The sequence below is a fragment of the Polypterus senegalus genome, chromosome 2, assembly GCF_016835505.1.
Source record: "Polypterus senegalus isolate Bchr_013 chromosome 2, ASM1683550v1, whole genome shotgun sequence".
NCBI classification, from domain to species: Eukaryota; Metazoa; Chordata; class Cladistia; order Polypteriformes; family Polypteridae; genus Polypterus; species Polypterus senegalus.
The window spans coordinates 102911-114184 of record NC_053155.1 but is presented as its reverse complement, the minus strand read 5'-3'; the positions used below and the strand labels follow the sequence as shown (position 1 = coordinate 114184).

Genomic DNA, 11274 nt, shown 5'->3' with positions numbered 1-11274 from the left:
CTGAAATGAAGACTGGACTGCTTCATGTGTGTCTCTCCAGAAAATCCTTGGACACCGCTGGTTTGACTTTGTGTTGCTCATGGAGTCCTGAATGAGGCACATGACCTGCATTGTGAAGGAGCGTCAGTTACGGCACTCTGGCCATGTGGTGCGTTTCTCCAAGGATGATCAGCTTGTAAGATCCTCATTGTTGGGGACCAGAGTGGCCGGACCAGGCCAAGGGGTCGCCCACATAACACTTGGCTGTGGCAGATAGAGGGTCATTTCCGGAGGGTACGACTGGACCGCATGTCTGCCTGGGGGTTGCCAACCGGGATCCCGTGTTGTTTTGTCGCGTGGTGGGTGCGGCAACGTGCTGTACCAGTGCAGGCTCCCCAACTTGACTTGACTTGACTTTAGAGTCCTGATGATATCTTTGTTATTAGGGTTAGGGTTATTATCTTCATCGTGGCCCATAGTGCCTCTTGTCAAGTGAAATCTGAGATGGTGTGACCGATAGTCTTGTTCTGTTCAATTGCTTTATCAGGCTGAAATATCACATTATTTGTACAATAATTTCACAATGTTAAACAAACCAGTTTCCCCATTGGTTTATAGAGTTTTGGGTGGGTAGCACATTACCCCAGCATAGGGACACGGTGACAACAGGAACAATTCATTTCTTGTGTGGCCCAAAAATCACACAAGGAACACATCAATGGGCTTCTACAGGTCCTGTTTTTGACAGCCCTGCACCATCGATTCCCTAAGACGACAAAAAACAAAATGGAAGAAATCATGGGAAAGGCATTTCAGGGAGAGACCCCCCAGGTAAACGGAGTGTGCAGTCGGTGTCAGGAAATGGGCTAATCAGAACACAAGTAATCCTCTTCACAGAGCCGTATGGCTGTGATATTGTCGCCTACTTACCCTTTAGCTCTTTTCTTCAGCGATAAGCGTACTCATCAGGATCGTTACGGGGTTGGCTGGTCTACTGTCTCACCTCAAGATTAACACACACATACACACAGACCTTAACCACAAGAGAACCGTGTGAATGACGTATACACAGCCAGTCATTCGCTAGCTGAAGGCTTTAACCCACAAGTGCCGTGTGAACAACAACAGTCCATCACTCCCTAGGACTCCAAGGGACACACCTGTCATAGGCACTAACAACGTGCCACGTCTCCGACATCTCAGACCTAAATATTACCTTTGGTCTCCACGAATATATTCAAAGGCTCAACACCCCATTTATCACCCAGTGAATGTTTTATTTTAACGCATTGTTCGTTATTGGACAGAGCTCGACGTCCTCAGCTGACAAATCAAATGGCACTTCCTACTGCTTCAGGTCCTCTAAAAATTTACCTTATTACCTCAGTCACTCTAGATACGAAGACAAAGTATAGAAAGTTAAAAGCAACGTGGAATTTATTAGACAAATAATAATACCAAACAGAACAAGGAATAACAGACAATAAGATCAAAGTCTTGATATACTGTACGTCGTCTTTAGAAAAAGCTTAAAAAAAGTAAAGATGTCAAAGACGAATGTCCCAGGGTGGCGTTGATTTAGCAATCAATATGCATGGAATGCTTTTGCTGATGGTCAGCTGAAAACGGTCAATCGCCGCTGGTGCCCTCTTCAGACGTCACTGCTTTCTCTTCTTTAGTCTGTCATTTTTATTTTCAAAGTCCTTAGAAGTTTCACAGCCCACCTGATTGTCTGGCTCTCAATATGATTTAATCTGTTTCAGTATCTCCGTTTTTCAAATAAAGTTTTTGATGTTTTAAGAACCTTCCTGTCTCACGCTGTGAACTGGTCCGGTGGCATTTCCTTCTGTTCGCAGGTCATAAAGTAATCGGATACAGCCTGAAGCATCGGCATGTCTTCTCTCCCCATAAACCAATCTAGTCCTGGTGCAACAGATGTTACTGTGATTTGATTACTAGACAATTCAGGAAAACACGATGCTTTATGTTAAAACTGCCCATGCAGGTGTCCTGTATTGGAGTTCATCCTGGTTGGCTTGAGCAAAATATAATGGAGATACAGACGTACAAACATCACACCAAAAGCTAGATGAGGAATCCATCAGGGCCACCTCAGAAGTCCTTGGCCATTTCACAGCCGAGTCAGTGCTAGGCCGGCCAATCAGAGGGCAGGACCTTTTTTAACCTTATTCGGATGATTCCAGAGCTCCTTTATCTGAGATAACAGTTCCATGGCCGTAGAGCAGTGGCACCAACAGCTTCACGAGGATACTGAGGAGAGAAAGAGAATAGGAGAGTGTTAGTAACAGGTTAGGTTATTGTTTTAACAAGGGGGCAATTACTTTTTCACACAGGGCCATGTAGGTTTGGATTTTTTTTCTCCCTAAATAATAAAAACCATCATTTAAAAACTGCATTTTGTGTTTACTTGTGTTATATTTGACTAATGGTTAAATGTGTTTGATGATCAGAAACATTTTGTGTGACAAACATGCAAAAGAATAAGAAATCAGGAAGGGGGCAAATAGTTTTTCACACCACTGTGTATATAAACTGCTCAAAAAAATTAAAGGAACACTTTGAAAACACATCAGATCTCAATGGGAAAAAGAAATCCTCCTGGATATCTATACTGATATAGACAGGGTAATGTGTTAGGAACGAAAGGATGCCACATCGTTTGATGGAAATGAAAATGATCAACCTACAGAGCCCTGAATTCAAAGACGCCCCAAAAATCAGAGTGAATAAATGATGTGGCAGGCTAGTCCATTTTGCCCAAATTTAATTGCAGCAACTCCAAATTGTACGCAGCACTTTGTATGGCCCCTGTGTTCTTGTATACATGCCTGACAACATCGGTGCATGCTTCTAATGAGATGACAGATGGTGTTGTGGTGGATCTCCTCCCAGATCTGGACCAGGGCATCACTGAGCTCCTGGACAGTCTGAGGTGCAACCTGGTGGCATTGGATGGACCAAAACAATGTCTCAGAGGTGTTCTATTGGATTTAGGTCAGGAAAGTGTGGTGGCCAGTCAATGGTATCAATTCCTTCATCCTCCAGGAACTGCCTGCATACTCTCACCACATGAGGCCAGGAATTGTCGTGCACCAGGAGCCACTGTACCAGCATAGGGTCTGACAATGGGTCCAAGGATTTCATCCTGATACCTAATGGCAGCCAAGGTGCCTTTGTCAAGCCTGTAGCGGTCTGTGTGACCCTCCATGGATATGCCTCCCCAGACAATCATTAACCCACCACCAAACTGCTCATGCTGAACGATGTTACAGGCAGCATAATGTTCTCCATGGCTTCTCCAGACCCTTTCACTTCTGTCACGTGCACAGGGTGAACCTGCTCTCATCTGTAAAAAGCACAGGGCACCAGTGGTGCATCTGCCAATTCTGGTATTCTATGGTGAATGCCAATCAAGCTGCATGCTGCTGGGCAGTGAGCTCAGGGCCCATTAGATGACATGGGGCCCTTGGGTCACCCTCATGAAGTCTTTCTGGTTGTTTGGTCAGAAACATTCACACCAGTGGCCTGCTGGAGGTCATTTTGTAGGGCTCTGGCAGTGCTCATCCTGTTCCTCCTTGCCCAAAAGAGCAGATACTGGTCCTGCTGATGGGTTATGGACCTTCTATGGCCCTCTCCAGCTCTCCTAGAGTAACTGCTTGTCTCCTAGAATCTCCTCCATGCCCTTGAGACTGTGCAGGGAGACACAGCAAACCTTCTGGCAATGACACGTATTGATGTGCCATCCTGGAGAAGTTGGACTACCTGTGCAACCTCTGTAGGGTCCAGGTATCGCCTCATGCTACCAGTAGTGACACTGACTGTAGCCAAATGCAAAACTAGTGAAGAAACAGTCAGAAAAGATGAGGAGGGAAAAATGTCAGTGGCCTCCACCTGTTAAACCATTCCTGTTTTGGGGGTCATCTCATTGTTGCCCCTCTAGTGCATCTGTTGTTAATTTCATTAACACCACAGCAGCTGAAACTGATTAACAACCCCCTCTGCTACTTAACTGACCAGATTAATATCCCATAAGTTTCACTGACTTTATGCTATACTCTGATTAAAAAGTGTTCCTTTAATTCTTTTGAGCAGTATATATATACACACGTGCACATATATTTGACAGAGAGAGCCACGTCCGTCAACTGTAAGACAATGGGATATAGCTCATTGAGACTCGCCCACCAACTAAAAAAAGACCATGGGATACCATGGGACATGCATGACAGGGCCAGGCCCTCCAACTCTAAGACCATGGGACTCGACAGAGCCCCACCCGCCAACTCCAACCCTCCTCCTGCATCATGGGATACGCACGACTGAGCCCTGCCTACCAACTCTAACTTTCCTCCTGCGTCATAAACCGGTCCCCCACACACAGCCGACACGGCATTTCTCGCCAAGCATCTGAAGTACGCTTACAAAATAAATCAAACTCTACATGCAGTGAAAATGTACTTCTCCAGCTAGATTCCATGCTCAAAACCACCAAATCCTTCACTAAATCATGCACACACATGCATGAAATCGCTCAGTCCAAACCAACAGCATCTGTATGAATACTTTTTGAGGAAAAGCCTAGGCAGGATTTACGACAATACAATGCCCCGACATGTCACAGCAATGTTGCAGCGATTTTCGTCGGAGAAGATGGTGAACCGCCTGCCGAAAGGGACATTTGCATCTGTCCCATACGCAACTCCTGTAAACAGATTTCCGCGCTCAATATGAATTGCAATCCTATGGTTGACCCACTTTTATTCCCTTACGGAGAAATTGGCTGGCACAAAGATTTACAACATGTTCCCGATAAAAGAAATGCCAAGTGAAGAAGGCTTAACCAAATGCCAATTTTACACGTACAGATTAGCAATGAGGAATATATATAGTTTTTGCACTCCAGCGGCAAACTATTCCAACAGTACGTCGTAGATGCGTATGTTAAAAGAGAGCGCGAGTCTCAACTATCTCAGATTAGATCAACAAGATTTGCGCGTGGAACAATACAAAGGACTGTCAGACACACTGCAAGCAAACGCTGAAAATAACAATGTGCGTGTAGGCAAAATGATCATATTACCATCCACATTTTCAGGAAGTCCTGATAGTTTTGTTGCATGTACCGGATGCCATGGCCACAGTACGTAAATTCAGACAGCTTCATTTATTTGTCACTTTCACATGTAATCCTGCTTGGCTGGAAATTCTACTGTCGGAATACCCAAAGACCAGAGCACAGACCTGATATTGTAGTACAAGTCTTTTGGATTAAGCTGCAGGAATTACTTAGAGACATTTTACAACAACATCTTTTTCAGGTTGTTATTGATTATATTTACGTAATTGAATTTCAGAAGTGCGGCCTTCCTCATACCCACATGCTGTTTACTCTTCACAATAATTCTAACCACCAGTTTTCAGCCACGGTCAGTTGTACGTGGCTTTTTCTAGGGTTAGATCTTTCGACTCATTATCTGTTGTCGCCACCAAAACACCTATTCACACCTGCATCTTTCAAGAAGTATTTATTTCTTCTTAATTTCTAAATTACTTTCTCATCGTTTTCCATTCCTATTCTTACACCGCCGTATGTTACGGCGTGCTTCGGCTAGTTATCAATAATACATTATTTTATGTGTAACTTAACTCCTGCTTGTCTTTTTACTACATCTAATTGCCTGAGGTTATAGATATAGAAAGGAAGGTGGGGATACGTTATATACAATAATACCTTATAGACAGTGGTAAGTCTGTGAGATTAGGCATTCTAAAGCAACATATTAATAATACAATAGGGGAAAGTAGAGCAATATATATTACTCTATCAAGATAAAACAACTGGCGTAGTCGGCAGGATTTTGGGGTAACCATGTTTTGCACCCTGTTTGCAAATATTGTTTTGATGTATGTGTTTGTTTATTCATGCGAGTTATAGGGCACCCAGTGTAAAAATGTGGTAGAAGTAAAACATTGTTTAGTTGCTGAATGGAATATAACCAACAAAGTGTAGAGACTTCATGTGTGTCACAAGGATACCCACATGTTTGTTAGTGCTGGTGGTAGTGAGTTCCTAATTAAAGTGCTAGGGAGTGGTGAGAGAAGAATGCTTCATTTATACGGCATTAAAGTGGTTAAAGTGCTAGGGAGAGATGGGACATGCATTCGTCATTCATACGGTACTTATTCGTTTAGGATCTTTGTGTATGTAACGTGTATGTTTGCTTACAGAGGCAAAAGTAAGCCAACCCATAATGAATTTGGCAAATTGTATTAGAGTAAAATTGTAGACTCAGAAATGGCTAAGTTCATTTTAAAGTCAGCCCTCTTCCAGTGGAGTGGCAGAGGGAAGCAGACTAAAGCTAGGAAACCTGTAGTGCAGGTAGAGAAAGGAGAAACTGAGCGCACCACAAAATGGAAGGGGGCTGGAAGGATTAAAAGCAAGAAAATAGAGATCAGGTTTAAAGAAGACAGCTGCTGTTATAAGAGGTTTACTAGCTTATATTATTGGTAAGAAGGAACATCAGAATGAGAAAGAAAATAGCAAAGTGATTGAAAGTGAAAGTTGTGGAATGCTGTGTGAGAGCTTTGAAAGATGTAACAGTTGGTGTGATGATTGTGAAGTGTTAGCATTGTAACAGATTAAGTGCTTGCTCGCACCCTTGCACCCTCAGACACCACGTCAGACACTAGGTAAAAGTCCAATAATGATATTTATTATATCAATAATGTGCACAAAGCACCCTCCACTCCCAAATAGTCCAATAACAATAACAACAATAATAATAATAATCCTCCACTCTCCCAGACGCTTAGCCACCCTGCCTCCCAACTCAGCTCGTCCGTCTGGGATTTCCCATAGTCCTTTATACTCCTTGACCCAGAAGTGTTTGTCCCTCAGTCCACATGACTTTCTATCACTTCCGGGTCAGTTAAAACTTCTCTTTTCTTCAACCTGGAAGTACGTCATTCCTCCCATTCACGTGACCAGGACGCACTTCCAGGTTATAGGGCACATAGCGAGGCTCGTAGACTCCTATAGCGACTCCTGGTGGTCCCCAAGGTATCCAGCAGGGCTGTGTGTAAAAACTACAAAGTCCATGAGGCCCTGCTGGAACTCGGGGCACGTCCATACTGTCGGGAGAGCTCCTCCTGGCGACCTGGGGTTGAGGGCCGGCAACTCTTGCCGGACATCCATCACAGCATGTAGAACACCCACTGCTGAAGTGGAAAGCAGTGAAAGCAGGGGAAACAAGGATAGAAAACCACACCTGGTGAAAGTTAGGGCAATAGTAACCAGATTGGACTTGAACCCAAAAACAAGAGTGGGTGACTTACATGAGACAGATGACTGCTCAGAAAAAGAGTGGGAATGTGAGTGTGAGGAAATGAAGGGAAAACAGAAAGGATGTTTTCTTCCATTATTCTCCACTGCATCCCAATCTCCAGGTAAATCTGTGGTCTTTCCGGTATTTAAAGAACATGCTACACCCATAGATATTTTGCCACTGTTAGGAAAGATAACCAGTGCTGCATTTAAATTTGATTTAGGACAAAGAAATCAGATAGAAGGCAGAGAAGCTGGTGAATGTGAATGGCAATTGTTGATTAGAATTGGATAATAGCTTCAGTGAAGAAAGTGTGGAAATTAAATAAACAATGGAAATCAAGGGAATTCAAGTGTTTGTGTGTGAAAGGTTTGAAAGTACTAGTGCAAGAATGACCGAGTTGGGAAAAAAGTGCACCAGTTTAGGAGTTGGTTTGAATGGATCAGGACAAGCCAAAGAACAAAGGGTGGGGGATGGTGCAACAGGAAGTTTTACAAGGTTAGCCAGCAAGCCAGGAATGCACAGGGATGTGAAAGTCCTAACAGCTGTGCTGCGGCCAGCAGTAATTAAAAAGCACACACACTTAGGCTCAGTAGTTTGAAACCTGACTGACCAGTTATTTAAAAAGACAGCCTATGAATCTCCCTGCAATAAAATGGAGAAAAGTGAGCTGGTCTTTAGTAAAGAGCACAGGTCAGTTTTAGGAGAGATGCTGGATTTGGCACTTGGATATTGAGAGGTTTTAGCTCACACTTTCAGGTAGCAGTTGCCATAAAATAAAAAAGGACACACAGGCAATGAAAAAAGAATATAAGGGTAGCACAGGAAGACAGGAAAGGGAAAATAGTTATTTCTGTTTCCATTTTCTGGCCTTTTGCAATAGTGCTACTTCTATTGTAAGGTTTTTATGGACTTTGGTTTGGTGCAGGTAATAAATAGTGAAGACAATTAGCAGAGTAAAATCCATGCAGGAGATTGGGTTACAACTAGCACATTGGAGTGGCATGGCACTAGCGGCTAAGCTGTTCCAATGAATGCCTAGAAGCAAAGTTTAAGTCATATTCATATTCCAAGGGGTGGAACCTGAACAGACCAGTTAGGATTGCCAAAATTAGGGGATTCATTTTGGGCTCATAAAGTATACATTCTTGGTTTTAATTAATTAAGTGGGATAATTAATATAATTAATACTATTATTATGGAAATTGTATACTAAGAAAACTGGTGAAGCAGGTGCAGCTGGTACATTTGCAAGTCATATGGGCTCTGATGTTTAGGTATACTTTTAATTGGGAAAATACGGAAGCCCTGCTGAGGTTGTCAGCTGTGGTACAAGCACAGGACTAGTGGGCCAATTCTGAACTGAGGTGTTTAGCACAACGAGTATGCATATGGTGGGCAAACAACTCTAGGGGTGGCCTACTGGGGGAATGAGACTTGCATAGCTTTGATGTCTCATGGTGGTGATGCCAGCCTATAATGGTAAAGACTGATGGCAGTCAAGAGTTGCACCATGGGTAGGAAAGCACAAGAGGCAACTAAATCAACCCCAAATGCATGAAGAGGGGCCACAGATGATGGTTTGTGAACAGTTTATGCAGTGGCACATGTGCTCTCACTTGGGCAGAAGTGGTTGTACTGGCACCTGTGGTATGTTACCTTTTAAATTTTGATATTAACTGTACAGCTGCATATGCTAAAACAGATAGTTGGGGACAGGGGTCTAATTAGCAGTTAGACACAAAACAAGCACAGATTAAAAATTCACACAATAGACTACATTTCAGTGAGCTAGTTTAGTGGAAGGTGTGGACTTGTCTCATTTTGAACCACCAGATCTGAAGACATATGAAAATGACATACAGCAGAAAGCTAAAGAAATGGTTGACGCAAGTCGGAGAATATACACGTCATCAGGACCGCTTCCAAGTTCTTCAGATTGACAACTTTTAACACTGGGAGAGCAAATACTGCAAATCAATGCACGAGTTATGCATCAGACTCTTTAAACAATTTAAAGACATTGTTTATAAAGACATTGTACAAAACATTCATCGGGGTGGAGTGTTGTGATGTAAGATTTTGCATATAATTTGATAAATGTTTTGTATGTCTTTATGTATAATTTAGGCAAAGCAATTTAATTTAGTGTTACTCTGGTGAGAGGCATTTGTGTTTGCCCCCCCCACCCCCTTAATAATACAATAGGTGAAAGTAGAGCAATATATATATTACTTTACCAAGATAAAACAGTAAGAGTAAAATTGGCTCACTTCTCAAAACGGACTCATCGGGGATCGAACCCATAAAGTTTTGATTACCAGTCAACAGTTGATACCGTTGCGCCACCGAAGCAGTCTTAGTAGATACGTGTCAATATGGCACCCTAACGCGGGTTCTTTTTCAGCAGTTATATTTTTGAATAGAAGTTCAGAGTATTTGTACCTTTTGTGAAAGTGTTTATTTGATATTTGGACTTCAGGCTTCACACATTATACGCTTCATATCTACACTTTGTCAATTATTACTAAAACATGAAAAACGTTTCTGTTTTAACGATGTGTTTATTGTTCATAGATTGTTGTAGACACATGAACTGCAAGTGTTCCAAATAACGATATAGCAGGGGTGCGGAAATCCAACGCCCGACTTGTCCGACACGGGTAAATTGACCGTCGGACAAGTGCAATTTTTCTGGAGAAAAAAAGAATTAAATGTGCAGTGCAGGGCACATTTTTGCCACTACTTTCAAATTTTAAACATTTGGGTACGTACTTCGTGCAGAAACAGTTTACTTAGGCATGTTCTTCATGTATCAAATTGGTATTCAATATGGTTTACAAAATGATGGCTGATTTTTCAAAGGGGAAGCACTCTTGTGATCTTACATAAGTATTTTATCCTACTATTTACATGCTTGGAGATGCGGTCTTTTTTCATGCCGACATTACGATGTAATTTGATGATTTTTCATTATAATCGATAACTTTTATATATTATTAATAAAATTAATTTTTTCTACATAAAAATGCGGTCATTTCACCTACAATGCAATTGTTTTCGCCACATAAAGCTTGTTAGGCATTTGATCTTTTCTGAAATTTGCGATTTCGCGTAGGTTGTGATATATTGAGGAGTTAAGAAATTTATTGCGTGACATCAATTTTGAAGAGCTGTCTATAGATCGTTTTTGATTAGAGAATTTTTCATATAAAACAAGTTGGTTTCGCGCTGTCAGTTTTTTAAAAATAAAGAAAACATTCTAACGGTTTCCAAAGGTTATGAAATATCAATAAAAATCTTCACTTAGACGCTATTATTTTTTTCCCCCCCCCCGACATCGGTAATATTTACTTCTTGAAATGTAACCTCTTGCTGAATTTCGAATACGTCATTAGGAATTGCCTGCGTAACCCATAATGCACTGCTGTAAGCACGTTGTTGTCGCTATATGCGTGTTGTTGAAACTGAAGCAAGTAGCATCGCGGATGAGAAATGGATCATTTCTTGATTAAAACTGGCACAACAGGCCTTGAAAAACCTAAGGAAGCGTAGTAAGGCCACTGTGAAAAAAATACGGACACAGTGAAGACAAAAAAATGTAAATGTCGAGATTAAAGTCGACATGTTGACTTTATTCTCGTAGTTTATTTTGTCAGTTGAATGTCGCAAACTAAATTTCATCTTAAAATGAATGTTTCATTTACTAGATTTTCTCAAACCCTGTCATAAATTAATGTAGCACATTAAATGCTTTATATTAAGTGTTCCCCGACTCAGTTGTTAATCTCGCTTCTTAAACTGACCTTCTCTTGCAGTGACAGGCGCTGGCAGCAATCGCCGCACATTGACTTCATGATATTCTTGCTCAATGAACATTCAGAATACTAAGATAAATACTTTATCTTTTTCACGATGAAATGCATTAAAGCATGTATTAAACATGGGT

At 41.7% G+C, this 11274-nt stretch overlaps 1 long non-coding RNA gene across 1 annotated transcript in view; it reads right to left on the bottom strand.

The window, feature by feature from the left end:
• Positions 1–1393: 1393 nt before the first annotated feature.
• Positions 1394–11274, bottom strand: part of LOC120521063 — a 96883-nt gene continuing 87002 nt past the window's right edge. The window contains exon 4 of the long non-coding RNA XR_005631979.1: positions 1394–2250. This is a non-coding gene — a long non-coding RNA (uncharacterized LOC120521063). The remainder of the gene's footprint in view (positions 2251–11274) is intronic.